This window comes from Camellia sinensis, chromosome 6 (genome assembly GCF_055761805.1).
Source record: "Camellia sinensis isolate YWXY chromosome 6, ASM5576180v1, whole genome shotgun sequence".
NCBI lineage: Eukaryota > Viridiplantae > Streptophyta > Magnoliopsida > Ericales > Theaceae > Camellia > Camellia sinensis.
The window spans coordinates 181,689,272-181,704,912 of record NC_138966.1 but is presented as its reverse complement, the minus strand read 5'-3'; positions in this window follow the sequence as shown (position 1 = coordinate 181,704,912).

Genomic DNA, 15,641 nt, shown 5'->3' with positions numbered 1-15,641 from the left:
TTGGCTGATTTGGAGAAAGAGATTGTCTTTGAAGGGGAGTAGCTGTTGAGGGAGAGATCTATATCTCTGTCTATGCGATAGAGATGTATCTGTATCTCTTCTGAATGAGGAGAAAGAAAGAGGAGATTCGTGGGTCTCAAAGTTACGTGACCTCTCTATGTGATCAAACTTGGAGTTCTTGGGGGTTATGGGGGTGGATTTCACTGGGGCTCCGAAGCATTTCTGTAATCTAAATTAGATAAGCCATTAAGAATAGCCAATAAAAATTAGAGAAAATATTATTTTGTCTCCTAAATTATCAGTTAAAAATTTATTCAAACTCAATTCTTTTAATAATATCTGATAATACAGTTATGATACAACAGGTTCCAGAAGGAATGGGTCGGACTTGTCCACGCTTCTCCAACCGTTATCTGAATGGCCAAGCCCACCTGAGAACCTGTACAAGAGTTCAATGGGGAACGGGGAGTCCCCCAGCGAACCCTCCGACGAGCAAGTTAGAGAGAGAGAGAAGTGAGATGTAGAGATATGAATTGGAGATAGAAAACTTAACTTTCTTCTTGTCTTCAAAGTTTGCTTATATCTTTTGGTCATCATTTCGCTGTCCCTTCCGACCTACCATCTTGGCCGAAAGTCTATGCTGTAGCTTACCTTGTTCAGGGTAAGGGGGTGTTGTTCCAGCGGGGAGGTGTTGTCGTAATAAATGCTGTGATGGGCTGCATTAATGGTGATGTGCAGTGGCAATAACTTTGTAGATCTTTGTCTGCTGATGTGGCTTGTCCTTTACCTGCCGTATGTCTGAATGTCATTGGCTCTTTATGCCACGTTGGATTCCAGCTGTTCTGGACTTCACCAGCTGGGTTATGTATTGGGCTCCAAGTGATGGGCTTGGGTTGTTCATAGTGGGCTATGGCCTTTATGGGCTTACCCATGTCAGTAGTCCCCCATTTCCGACTGCAGCTTTAGTCCAACGAAGGGAATACTAATGAAGAGAATGAGGGTGTTAGAGATTGGCAGGATGGAGGTCGACCGGCAGTGGTGACCGAGTGAGTGGACCGACCGCGAGGTGGACCGTCCGTGAGGTCGACCGAGTGGAAGGGAGGACCAGGAGGTGGACCGACCGCGAATCATGGCCGAGTGGAAGGACCGACCACGAGTAGGGCCGATCGCGAAGGTTGGCCGAGTAGGAGGGCCGACCACGAGGAGGGCTGACCGCGAAGGTTGGCTGAGTGGAAGGGCTGACCATGAAGAGGGCCGACTGCGAAGGGTAAGGTGGAGAGGCGCGGGGCTCAAGAAGCGGCGTGTCACGTGGTGATTTGAAGTGGAAAAGACAGGGTAAGAGGAGGAGACAGTGGATCGTAGTCGTACACGTGGCAACATCTCGTGGGGGGGAGATTAGGCGTTGGATCAGAAATGAAACGATAGGTCATTATGGGTGTTAAAAAGACAGTTTTGGCGGATGTTTTTGAAAAGTTTTCAAACTGGCGCAAATTAATTGCGACCCTTGGAATACGGGCAAGCCTTGGGCTTTTGGCATTATTCGATTTACCTACTTCTTTGTGAAAAATCAAAACAGCCCAAGTGTTAACTCCTTTGTGGCTAACGATACACCTCTGCAACATTTTTTCAATTTCCTTGCACTTGCATCCGAAGCGATTCGCAGACATACCATAGAAATAGCCCAAGAAGAAGCTGTGAATGTCAGGGTGGATCTGCTTGGTGATGACGACGCAGTGGAGTTAGCAGAGCAATATAGGACGGGGAGGCAAATGGAGAGGGTGGGGGAACCGGTGGTACGATCTCATGCTTCCACCATGATAGCATCTCCGAAGCCAATTAGCTAAGTAGAACCAGATCACTAGCACACGAAGGCTAACAAATCAACGATTACTGCAGCGGAGTTGGAGGCTATTCGCGAAAAATACCAGGTGCCTGCTGAAATAGAATTATTGTTGCCGACGTCAACGGAAAGGTCATCCGACGCAAGACCGGGGGAGTTTGCCCTTTACGAGGAAGCGTTGAAGGGAGGACTGAGGCTGTCACTACCGCAAGTGGTGGTAGATGTCCTAAACCATTTGGAGGTGGCACCGGGCCAACTAATGCCCAACGCGTGGAAGATTGTACTGGCCTGTGCAAGCGCGTGGCCGAAGGCGAACGAAGGGGCGGCCATAACAGTAGACGAATTCTTCGCATGTTATAAGGCCTCAGGACAACAAGAGACGTATGTGACGTTGTAGGCGACGGCATGAGGGAGTTTGGTGGCGGGGCTGCCGTCATCAATTAAAGGTTGGAAGCCGCGATGGTTTTATGTGTCTGCAAATGGAGGGGCTGGGGTGCGCACGGTGTGCAGAGTGCCCACCAAATCTGTAGAGACAAAACTGGGAGCAGTGGCAGAGAAGAGAATAAAGAAGGTGAAGGCATGGCGGGAGAAGGAGGGGGTCAGGTGGGACGAACTCATTCAACCCTCAGCCTCGTTTGGAGCGGGGTTGGGTCCTCAGCCGAGCGGTGGAGATCTGGAGCGAGGTGAATTGGAGGCGAGGAGGAAAGCGCAAGAGGCTGAGGATATGGCCATCCTCGCCAAAGCCAGTAAGTTCAAAGAGTCCCAGGAAGACCAACCGCCAAAGGCCATTGCGAGGGAGAGGATCCGACCTCGCCCCAAACCCTTGGGGGAAAAAGACTTAGGTGGATTTGTGCCCCGACCGCCCCTAGTAGATCCTTTGAAGGAGAGGGCTTTGAAGGAGATGGAGGTAGAGGGTGTGGTAAAGAAGAAGATGAGAGTGATGAGGAGTGAAGAAGAGTCTGCCGTGAAGAGGAGGAGGGAAGTGATGGCAGAAGAGACCAACATGGCCAAGGAGGCAGAGAAGGGGGGAATGAAGGAGACCCTAGGAGGGGTGATCGTCCCAGAAGTAGTGGAGATCTCCTCGAAGAGAGTGGAGGTCGTCCCGATAGTGGTGGAGATCGCCTCAGAGGTGGCGAGAGTCGCCCCCGAAGTGCAAATAGAAGGTGGGGCAACTGGCCCTGAGCCAAGGGGAGGAGAACAGCCCCAAGGGGGTTCTGCGTCCCAAGGAGGGGGTGTCGGGCTGACGACCGGGATCTACCACGCTCGCGCAATGATTGGGCGGCTGGAGGGAGAAGAAGGTCCAGCCGGGGCAGGTGCAAATCGCCTTGTGAGGATCGTGGATGAGGCAGTCGTGCGCTCAGTAGCCAGATTCAATGAGGCAGAGTTGCTGAGGGGGTTATGCTCTGCTCAAATGGAGGTAACTATCTCAGCAGGAGCTCTGCTGAGAAAGGCGACGGCTGCAAAGATGAAGGCAGACGAGGCCAAGGCTCAACTTGCAAGTTTGAAAGAGGAGCGTGCAGGTTGGGAGAGTGCCCATGCTGAGCTGCGAGCGGTCAAGTTATAGCTGGAGAACGAACGCCGCCAGGTTGTGTCGCTTGAGTTCCAACTGGCAGGCGAGCAGAAGAAGCTGGGGGATGCTAAAAAAGACTGCACGGTCGCCGTCGAACGATTTGAAGAGGCTATGACCAGCAATGAAAATCTGCGTGCCCAGCAGATCAAGGAAAAAGAAAACGCAGACCTGGAGATTGCTGGGCTGCAGAAGAAGCTGGAAGATGAGCGCGTTAAGGCAATGGAGGGGAGGGAGGGCCTACAGAAAGAGTTGCAGGAAGAGAGGGCCAAGGCGGCTGCTAAAAGGGCGACCCTGCAGAAGGAGTTGGAGGAGGAGAGGGCCAAGGTAGCCTTTGAAAGGGCGGCATACCCCGATCTGTGTGTTGCAGCAGTGGATCAGTTTAAGGGGTCTGCTGAATTTCATATGGCAGTTGATGCCGCGGTAGCCAGCAGCTTGGCGAAGGTGGAGTCTGGGGGGGCGGGCCCATCGAGGACGACCGCTGGGGGCAGGACTGAGGCAGAAGTTATTGAGAGCTTCCAGCAGTCCGACTTCTATAAACACGAAATTGCTGAGTTCTGGGGCAGTGGTTGGAAGATGTTCAAGCGTAAAGCTGAGGTGCTGTTCCCAGACTTAGACCTGAGTAGTGTAAAAATTGACGACGACGATGTGGCCCAGACCTCCCTGGATGAGGGTATTGAAGAAGAAGACCTCAGGTCCAGTGAGGAGGAGTAATTGAAGGAGAAGAAGAAGAAAACCTTGTACTTAGAGTTGTTTTTGTTTTTGAATTACTGTAATGAACTTATGTACAAATTTATGAATAAATAAAATTTCAGTTGTGTTTTCATTCGATTGTCTGTGCTTGTGCATGTGAAATGAATGAGAATGGTGGCTTGTGTGCATCTGCAAAGTGGAGGTAAAGTTTTAATAAAAACTAAATTTAAGAACTCTTCAATGTAGAGTGGAAGTGAATCTGTAATAAAAACTCAATTTAGAGTAAAGTTAAAGGCTCCTCAATGCAGAGTGAAATTGAACTTGTAATAAAAACTCAGTGCAGAGTAAAGTTAAAGGCTCCTTAATGCAGAGTGAAATTGAACTTGTAATAAAAACTCAGTGCAGAGTAAAGTTAAGAACTCCTCAATGTAGAGCGGAATTTAAAATGTGATAAAATTATGAGTTTGTGTTTGCCACACTGCTGAAGTGGATGAGAATGGTTTATTGGAGTTAGGCTTGACTAGTAAGGAAAGAGGTTGACTTGTAAAAGTTGATGGAGAAGAAAATAATCTGACTAGTAAAGGAAACATGTAAGAACGTCGTTGGAATTTGACTAAGTGAAAAGTGGTGTAAAGACTTGGACCTGGAATTGTGACTAAGTATGTCTACTAATGCCACAAGTATGCGTGCTCAGTTGGGGCTAAGCTGTGATTTACTGGCGTTGCAAGTAACTCAGTTTGGACCTGGAATTGTGGCGCTCAGTTTGGCTGAGACTTGTTATGCTTGGTCTGGCTGAGGCTTGGTCTGGCCGAGTGCTTCATGCTAAGTCTGACTGAGGCTTTTAAAGCTCAGGCTGGCTGAGGCTTTTGGTGCTTAGTCTGGTTGAGGTTCTTGGTGCTCGGTCTGGCCAAGGCTTTTAAAGCTCAGGCTGGCTGAGGCTTTTGGTGCTCAGTCTGGCTGAGGCTGTTGGCGCTCGGTCTGGCCGAGGCTTTTTGTGCTCAGTCTGGCTGAGGCTTTTTAATAAGTGTTGCAACAAAAATGTTATTGAGACAACACACAGATAGCTGAGATATAAAATAGTTGTCATGGAAAGTGCGATCCAGTTGATCAAAATTTACATTATGCCAGGGGAGAACAAGTATGTTCATGTGTGTAAATTCGTCAAAAAGAAAATACAATAACTGAGCAATAAAAAAGTAGGAGCTTATTGAAAGTAGCGCTTCAAGTGTTCGGCATTCCATGGGTGGGGGAGGTCTCGACCTTCCATGTCCTAGAGTCAGTAAGTGCCCGGACGTGGTCGTGCTTTCACAACGTAAGGTCTCTCCCATTTGGCTGCCAGTTTACCCTCCGTCGGATTTTTGGTGGCAAGAGTTACTTTTCTCAAGACAAGGTCCCCTACAGCGAACTCCCTTGGTCGAACTTTGCGGTTGTAGTGTGTTCTCATTTTCTGTTGGTATGAGGCCAATCTGACAGCGGTGGCCTCTCTGAGCTCTTCGATTAGGTCTAGGTCTGCCCGACGGAGTTCTTCGATTAGTTCTGGATCTGGATGTAAAACCCTTGGGGTAGGCAGACCAACTTCCACTGGAATAACCGCCTCAGCGCCGTATGTTAAGCGGAAAGGGGTTTCCCCAGTGAGAGTCCGATCTGCAGTTCGGTAAGCTCAGAGTACATTCGGTAATTCCTCAGCCCAAAGAAGCTTAGTTTTGATGATCTTTAGAAGAGAACGGTTGGTGACTTCGACTTGGCCATTGGCTTGGGGATGACCTGGGGAGGAGAAACAGGGTTGGATCTGCAGGTCTGCACAAAACTTCCTGTACTTGGAGTTGTTGAATTGTTTGCCGTTGTAGGAGACGATGGCTTGAGGGATGCCAAACCTGCATACGATCGACTACCAGATGAATTTGGTTGTGTTCCGTTTGGTAATAGTGGCAAGGGGTTCTGCTTCTACCCACTTGGTGAAGTAATCGATGGCGACAATTGTAAACTTGGTCTGGCCTCGGCTGGTGGGAAGTGGACCGACCAAATCGATCTCCCATTTGGCGAACGGATAAGGACTGCAAAGTGTGATCAACTCGGTGGGAGGAGTATGGGAGATGTTGGCAAAGCATTGACATTTATCATACTTGAGCACGAAGTCGGTCGCATCTTGGTTGAGGGTAGGCCAGAAATATTCAGTGCGAAGTATTTTGTAGGCAAGGGACCGGCCGCCTGAGTGATTACCGCAGATGCCCTCGTGGATTTCTCGCATCACATAGGTTGCTTGAGCTAGACTGAGGCATCGTAGATACGGGCGTGAAAAACCACGTTTGTACAAGACACCACTGACGAGGATGTAATTGGACGACCGGGCCTTAACTTTGGCAGCTTGCTGTTGGTCATCTGGAAGTTCACCCGTTGTCAAAAATAGAAAAATGTCTGACACCCAAGGGATGGGCTCATCCTGGAGGAACTGTACTTCTTGCTGATCGGAAGAAATGGCAGGTGGGCTAGGTACTCGAGACGGACACCGTGACTGAGGTCGGACTGGTCTGCAGAAGCCAACTGAACCCTTTCGTCTGCCTTTGAGTTTTCCGCCTGAAGGATGTGCTGGATGTGGAAAGTATTGAAGAGGCGAACAAGGGGAAGGGCAATATCCCTGTAAGCCCGCATTGTGTCCTCCTTTGCATCCAATTCCCCCGTAATTTGTCCGACAATGAGCTGGGAGTCGTTGAACACCCGGATGTGGCTAACACCAATGTCCCTAGCTAGGCGGAGCCCTGCTATCAATGCCTCATATTCGGCCTCATTGTTACTGGCATCGAACAAGAAACAGAGAGCACATTTGAAAGAACCACCCTCGGGGGCGGTGAGGATGAGGCCAGCCCCACTGCCTTCTCTGTGGGATGATCCGTCGACATTGAGAGTCCAAAAATGAGGGTCCTCTGGCTCGGTAGGGATTGGTGGGGGTGGAATGGCCGTGGTTGGGGTAGGATTAGTGAACTCCAGGATGAAGTCGGCGACAGCCTGCCCTTTAATGGCTGTTCGAGGTCGGTATGAGATGTCAAACTGGCTGAGTTCCACCGACCATTGCATGAGTCTGCCGGAGAGTTCTGGTTGCTGCATTACCTTCTTCAAAGGTTGGTCGGTGAGGACCACTATGGAATGGGCTTGGAAGTAAGGACGGAGTCGTCTGGAGGCGGTGACCAAGGCCAAGGACAATTTTTCTAACAGTGGGTAATTCTGCTCGGCGCCCCTGAAGGCTCGACTGATGTAGCAGACCGGCCGTTGAACAGAGTCATCTTCCCTGATAAGAGCTGCACTGACTGCGGTGCTTAAAACGGCTAAGTAGAGGAAGAGGGTTTCGCCAGTGATTGCCTGAGAAAGGAGGGGGGGTTAGCCATACACTGCTTCAACTGCTGAAAAGCCTCTTCGGACTCGGTCGTCTATTCAAAAGTTTGCCGAAGAACTTTGAAGAAGGGGGGGCACTCATCCGTTGCGCGGGAAATGAAGCAGTTGAAGGCGGCAACTTAGCCAGTGAGTCTCTGAACTTCCTTAACCGTTCTGGGTGACTGCATTTCAACCAAGGCCTTGATCTTTTCAGGGTTAGCTTTAATGCCCCGCTGACTGACCATGAAACCCAAGAACTTCCCAGATCCTACGCTGAAGGCGCACTTTTCTGGGTTGAGTTTCATTTGGTACTTCCGTAGGGTGGCGAAGGTCTCTCGCAGGTCGGTCAAATGGTCAGCGGAGAGTTTGCTCTTGACTAGCATATCATCAACGTATACTTCCATGTTTCGACCGATCTGATGATGGAAAACGGTGTTGACCAGCCATTGGTAGGTGGCCCCAGCATTTTTCAGTCCAAATGGCATCATTTGGTAATGGTAGGTGCCTCGGTCGGCAATGAAGGAGGTGTGTTCCAGATCAGATGGGTACATCAGAATTTGGTTATACCTGGAGAAGGCATCCATGAAGCTGAGCATCTGGTGATCGGCCGTGGTGTCGACCAGCAGATCAATGCGGAGGAGTGGATAACTGTCTTTGGGGCAAGCTCGGTTGCGGTTTGAGTAGTCGACACAGAGTCGCCACTTACCATTGCTCTTGCGGACCAGGACCACATTTGACAACCATCTAGGGTAGTCCACGTTTTTTATGAATTAGGCCTCAAGGAGCTTGTCGACCTCTGCGGCAATGAGTGTGTTGCGCTCCGAATGGAAAATACGCTGCTTCTGGCGGTAAGGTCGGAAATAGGGTTCAATGCTGAGGCGATGGGTTATGAATGAGGGGTCAATGCCCGGCATGTCTGAGTGGGTCCAGGCGAATACATCGCTGTGCTCAATCAGGAGGGCAATAAGGTCGGCCTTTGCTTAGGGGGACAGTTGGCTGCCGATTTTGGCAGTTTTTGTCGGGTTGGTGGGGTCGATGGGAACCTCAACGAGTTCCTCCACGGGCTCCCCTCTAACCAGCTCGTCCTCATCCCGGACGTCAAGTCCTTCAATGATCATGGTTTCCTTCAGCTTGACTTCTTTTAGCGAGGCAATATAGCATTCCCTGGCCACGGTCTGCTCTCCCCTTACAGTCCCGACTCCCATATCGGTGGGAAAATTAACGGCAAGGTGATAAGTTGATGTGATAGTTTGGAAGGCATTTAGGGCAGTGCGGCCGAGGATGATGTTGTAAGCGGATGGGCAGTCAACAACAAGGAAGGTGAGCAGCTTTGTAGTTTGCCGTGGGTACTCTCCGATTGTGATGGGAAGATCGATAGAGCCGATGGAGGTGACCCGGTCGCCAGTGAAACCGACCAAAGGGGTTTGGAGAGGAGACAGACTTTCCTCTCCAATTTTGAGCTGGCGAAAGCAGTTGAGAAAGATGATGTCTGAAGAACTGCCGTTATCGATGAGAACTTGTCTGACCTTGTAGTTGGAGAGGAGGGCAGAAATGACGAGAGGGTCATCATGAGGGTAGCGGATGCCTGTACAGTCGGCGTCCGTGAAGGTGATAGGCTCAGTCCACTGCTTAGGCTGTTTGGAGGGTCGATCGACCGTGATAACTGCTTTGTCTGAGCCCTGCCTTATCTTTCTGAGTTCTGCCCTCTGAGCGGAGCGGGATGGTCCCCCGCAAGTAAGGCCGCCTAAAATGACTCTGATTTCGCCAACAGGTAGGGGGGTTGCCCGGCGACCGAGGTTGCTGTGGAGGGTGATCATGGCCTTGGTTAGGTTGGGCTGGCTGTCGGGGGGGTGCGCCGGCGGTTGTTTCTGAGGGGTTCAGTTCTTTGCCTCTGCTGAGGGCGGGTGTCCGTGAACCGGCTAAGACGTCCCTGGCATATGAGGGTCTCGACCTGATGTTTGAGGTTAACGCACTCATCGGTGTTATGGCCATGGTCCTGGTGAAAGCGGCAATATTTGGACTGGTCTTTCTGATTGGAGGGGGTTCGTGAAGGTTGGGGCCATTTAAGGGGGTAGTCCTACTGGATCTGATTGAGGACTTGTTCCATGGGGGAATTAAGAGGTGTGTACCGCTTGAACCGATCAGGCGGTCGGGTTGGTGCCGACCGGTCAGCTCGGGGGGGTCGGTCGATATAGTGTGGTGTTTGGCTATTATACTGGGTGGTTCGAAGTCTTTTCTTTTTTCTCTAGGGGTCGGGTTTTTGGTTATCGGATCTTGCCGGGCGGCTAGGGTGTTATCCCAGATAGGCAACCCAAGAGGGGGGGTGAATTGGGTTATTAAAAATTTTACAATATTAAAAATAACACAATATTCAGAATTTTAATAAATAAAAAAAAACAGAATAATAATTATCAATATAAAAGTAGAAGAGATAGAGAGAGAAAATCAAACACTGCGATTTATAGTGGTTCGGCACGCCAGGCCTACGTCCACTCCCCAAGGAACCTCCTTGAGAATTTCTTTACTATCAATTGAATAAATACACCACCAAGCTTGTGGATTTGGCACAGGACTTACTCTTATCTATTGAGCCTCACTCAACAATAAATGCCTTACCCTTACAAAATCTCTCACAAAAATAAGGAATAAGAATAAGTGGTAATTGAACCCACTTTTACAATAATTCTCTCACAAAGAGTAGATATGAAAGTGTAAGAACAAAAGCTAGACTTAGATCTGAAAGTGAAAGAGCAGAATACTCAGAATTTTGGAGCTCACAGAAATATTTTCTCTTCAAGTTCTTGATTTTTTCTCCACATCCAACACCTCTATTTATACACAAAAATATACCCGTTGGACGCTCCTTGCTGACGTCATGGCTTACATAAGCACGCTCCTGACGTCATCGCTTACATAAGCACGCTCCTGATGTCATCGCTTACATAAGCAGGCTCTTGATGTCATTGCTTACATAAGCACACTCCTTAAATTTAAATAGTCAGCAAATGATAAGAATTAAAAAGATAAAAATAAGATTGATTTTTTCTTCTTTTTTTTTTTAAACATGGAGCCACCGTTTTTGTAGACAATTTAATACAAAGTTCACAACTTTCAAACAAACAAATAATTTTCTCCATCTAGTTTATAATATATATATATATATATATACATATATACATAACTCCATCTTGTTCTTCTTGTTTAATTATAATATGATATAATTAATGTAGTGTAAAAAATTTAATAGCGCACGTGATGTATTCTGCATATAATGTTATATAAGTTCTGATCAAAATTTTGCATACAGAAAAATCTCTATAAATAATATTTATGATGGATCTGAAAATATATGTCCTCTTTAAAATATTGTATATGTTGTAAAGATTTAAACTAAATATATTTTACCACTCCATATTAATTTTGTCAAAATAAGACAACCCATAAATATCAAATTTGTCAAAATAATACAACCAATCAATCATTTTTGTCAAAATAATATAATTAATCAATTTGTCAAAAGATGAATAGTAATTAACCCTATTTTTCAAAAAGTGAATACTAAAGTTTTTTGAAAATATTTAAAATAATCATTTTTGTTAAAATAATATAATTAATCGATTTGTCAAAAGATGAATAGTAATTAACCCTATTTTTCAAAAAGTGAATAGTAAAGTTTTTGAAAATATTTAAAATAATATTTAACATATATATTTTAAAAAGATAATATTATTTTATTTAAATAATATTTAACAAATATATAGATTTTAAAAAGATAATAATTTGTGTCAAATAATATGTATATTAACTAATATATTTTAGACATCATCAAAATTAAATAATATGATTAACATAGGGAATCCTCAACATTCATGTATTTTTGGGCTTTGGAGAGTAGGGCTGCCGTAGAGGTCGGGGGGTTTTTAGAGAGGGAGAACAGGAAGTCGAACGACCGCAGACCGGCCATGAAAGCAGTGAGGATGACCTTGTCATCATTTTCCGCTACTTGCAGGGCCTTAGTGTTGAAGCGGGTAACAAAACTGCGTAGCGACTCCCCTCGGTCTGTCGAATGTTGAGGAGTTGGGTTGCCGGGCGTCGCTGGCGCTGGGCTTCAATAAAATGGCTGAGGAAGGAGTCACTGAGATGTTGGAAAGTGGAGACGGAGTCTGTTGGTAACTGGCTAAACCACAGCCGAGTTGACCCCTTTAGTGTCACGGTAAAAGCTCGAGACATGATCTCGTCAGGGAATGCATGGAGGATCATGAGGGTTCTGTAGGTCTCCAGATGGTCGACTGGGTCTGTCGTACCGTCAAAAGAGTCGATGGTAGGCATCTTGAATTTGGGGGGTAGAGGTTTGTCGCGGATGGAGGCGACAAATGGTGAGTTTGCTGTGGTAGAGGGTTTATGTTGGATGTTCTGCATGACCCCTTGGAGTTGGAGCTTCATGGCACGGAGTTCCGCGTCCTAGAGAGAGATGTGGTCACCTCCGGAGGGCAACGGGGGCTGGACGCTGTTGGCCTCCCCTTCAAGGATTGGTGTCGGGATCGATGGTTGTGGGCCCTGGGGTGACAGGTTTATACTTGGGGGAGGGGGTTACAAGCCTTCTCTGTTGGGCGGATTAGGCTGCGGGATAGTATGGCTCGGGGCTTGTTCGTAGTTGGGAGGAATATCGGGAGGTGGTGGAGGGGGCACAGGAAGGTTTCTTTGGAGTAGGGCATTGATCAGGGCTTGGTTTTGCTCGGCCATGCGGTTAATGCTGTTGGTAAGCTCGATGAAATATTGTGGTGGGTTGTTTGGATTGGGGGGGTCGACTTAGTGGTTGGCAGCATTTTGGTGAGAAGCCATGGATCTAGTCGTGACCATATACTGCGATGGGTACCGAGAAAGGGGTATTGGAACAGGGTCTCCGGCGACAGTGAACACAACTGGTGCGAGGAGCAAAGTGTTCCCACAAACGGCGCGAACTGATAATACAGTTACGATACAACGGGTTCCAGAGGGAATGGGTCGGACTTGTCCACGCTTCTCCAACCGTTATCTGAATGGCCAAGCCCACCTGAGAACCTGCATAAGAGTTCAATGGGGAACAGAGAGTCCCCCAGCGAACCCTCCGACGAGCAAGTTAGAGAGAGAGAGAAGTGAGATGTAGAGATATGAATTGGAGATAGAAAACTTAACTTTCTTCTTGTCTTCAAAGTTTGCTTGTATCATTTGGTCATCATTTCGCTGTCCCTTCCAACCTACCATCTTGGCCGAAAGTCTATGCTGTAGCTTACCTTGTTCAGGATAAGGGGGTGTTGTTCCGACGGGGATGTGTTGTCGTAATAAATGCTGTGATGGGCTGCATTAATGGTGATGTGCAGTGGCAATAACTTTGCAAATCTTTATCTGCTGATGTGGCTTGTCCTTTACCTGCCGTATGTCTGAATGTCATTGGCTCTTTATGCCACGTTGGATTCCAGTTGTTCTGGACTTCACCAGCTGGGCTATGTATTGGGCTCCAAGTGATGGGCTTGGGTTGTTCATAGTGGGCTATGGCCTTTATAGGCTTACCCACGTCAATATTAATTTTATACGTAAACTATTTAATTAAAAAATGATTGGAAGCTATAATAAAGGAGCTGTAATGGGAGTGTGGCCCACTATGATGTGATGTTTTGGCTTTGGTTTTATTTTTATTTTTATTTTTATTTCCTGCTACATCATTAGAGCTCAATTAGAGTTTCAAAATTAGAAGGATGTATCATTGCTCCTATTTAATTTTAGATCAAATTTACCCCTACCGTTTAGCTTCCGTTTATATTCAAATAGAAGTTGTTGGCGTGATACTAAAATTTTGTTTAAAATTTCATTTTACCTCTCAAACTATTTCTAAAATATTAATTAGATTCTCAAACTTGATTTTATTCAGGGTTCTAACTAATTTTTTGGGAATAGTTTAGGTGTAAAATAAAATTTCAAATAAAGTTTGAGTGTTGAATCAACAATTTTTGCTTGATTATAGACTACAATTGATGGTGAAGGTAAAACTGATGTAAAATCAAATAATTTAGGTATAAAATTGATGTTATTAAAAGAATATGTGTTGAATTGATTTTTTAGTGATAGTTTAAAGGACAAAATAATAGTTTTTCTAAAATTTATATGAAAAAAATTTATGCTAAAGACCCTAAATAATTTACTAAATTTTTTATCAAACCTCTCATATGACACCCTTTACAGATGATAATAGTTCAATCATACACCAACATGCCAAAAAAATATAAGCTAGATGCAAAATAAAATACTCAGGTGTTTCTTTTGTTGATCTCACTTTCTCATATTTGGTGCGACAAATTTTCAATTGAGAAATTACTTGTAAATACTAATATAAAATCAATAATTGATTTGGAAGTTTGATATTTTGGTTGTTAGATACCTTCTATGAAAAAATAAGATTAACTTGATATGAATAGTCATAAAATTTTATCAATTAACGAGTTTGAGTTAGTTGATCACTTCTACTATATATTTTTAATTGAGAAGATAAAAAATCAATCATTGTCAAAGGTAAAAATTAAATATTTGATTCCTGTTAGACAATCTCTGTTTCGTTGTTTGTGTTTATATTGAACTCTTGGAAGTTGGTGTACTGTATTTGCGGATTTGTATAATTAGATTTCCTTAAATAGTTGATTGTTTAATTTGACGTAGTTGCGTTGCAAAGTTATAAATATTCACCCACCAATGGACACAAAAAAAAATTTCATATTTATTTTCTAAAAAAATATATTTTAAAATTATATTTATCATAATTTTTTTTGAAGTTAAATATAATAAAAAAATATAATTATAAATATTGAATCAATATGAATTTTTTAGACTATCGTCATGGGCCCTACGGAGCTCAATGGCACCCCTCCATCCAAACAGTAGAATTGAGAGTCCAGTCCGATTTTCAAAATATAATAGTCCTATATATATATATATACTAAAATATGAATAATTGCATCGAATGGGATTTATTAGATTACTAGATTGGATATTGGAGATTCAGAGTATTTGAATAAAATTCGGATCAAATTCATTTTAAATCCTGTTTTAGAACAGAAATATGTAAAAATAAAGAAGAACAAGATCAGGTTCTTGGATTCTTTCTTTTGGGCATTCCTCCTCCTTACTTTTTAGTATGTAATATAACAAATTCAAACTTAATTATTCAGAAATTATCTAGATTTATGATCTTGTTATTCAAATTTATTTTACACATGAACCCCACTACACAAATTTAATTTCAACCACACATCATCATTCGGGATAAATAAGAGTGGATTCATAGATTTATTCTTTTATTACATATTGTTTTGTCCTTTTAAGCATATCCGAGATTTATAGATGGAAAAGAAAATGGTAAAGACATATAACACAATAATAATAATATACTTCGGTTTCAACATTAAATTTGACAGGTAATTATTTGAAATATTTCAATTTTAATTCTATAAGGATCATAATAAAATACTTCTCTTGTATGTTTAATTTATCTTTATTTTAGTTTTTTTAGATTAACTTAAATTTTGTCAGATGTTTTCCTTTAAATTTCATCCCTTGTGACATAACTCTAGATTGTTCTTCTTCTTCTTCTTCTTTTTATTATTTATTTTTTTTTCTTTTTCTTTTGTTAAATTAAAAAAAGAAAAAGAAAGAAACCCTTTTTTTCTTTTTCAAATTTAAAAAAGAAAGTAGCAGAAAGCTACAAGCCTACAAGAAAGGCATCAAAGAAGGCATCCAAAGCAAGAACAGAACTCGGGGCTGCAGGGAGTTCCAAACTTGGGGTTAGATTAGATTCTTCAGTCCCTTAATGTTGGAGCAATTATTGCATCGGTAGTATTACATACATCAATTAATGTACTACCTAATACATATAGTATTATTCTTATTGCATACGCAAGAGGATATTAAAGCCCCTTTGAAGACTTGAGTTTTTAGTTAAAAGGTTAAAAGTTATTATAAATTGTTATATTATTTTAAAAATTTTTTTTTACATGTCTTTTTATAAAAAATTAAAAAATTAATTAAAATAATCAATTATGAAACGGAGCCTAAGATTGTTTGGTGGAGTTTATAGAGTTTCTTATAGTTTTTTTGTTTTATTTAAAAAAATTTCACTAGTGTTTTGTGTAATTTATATTAATAATT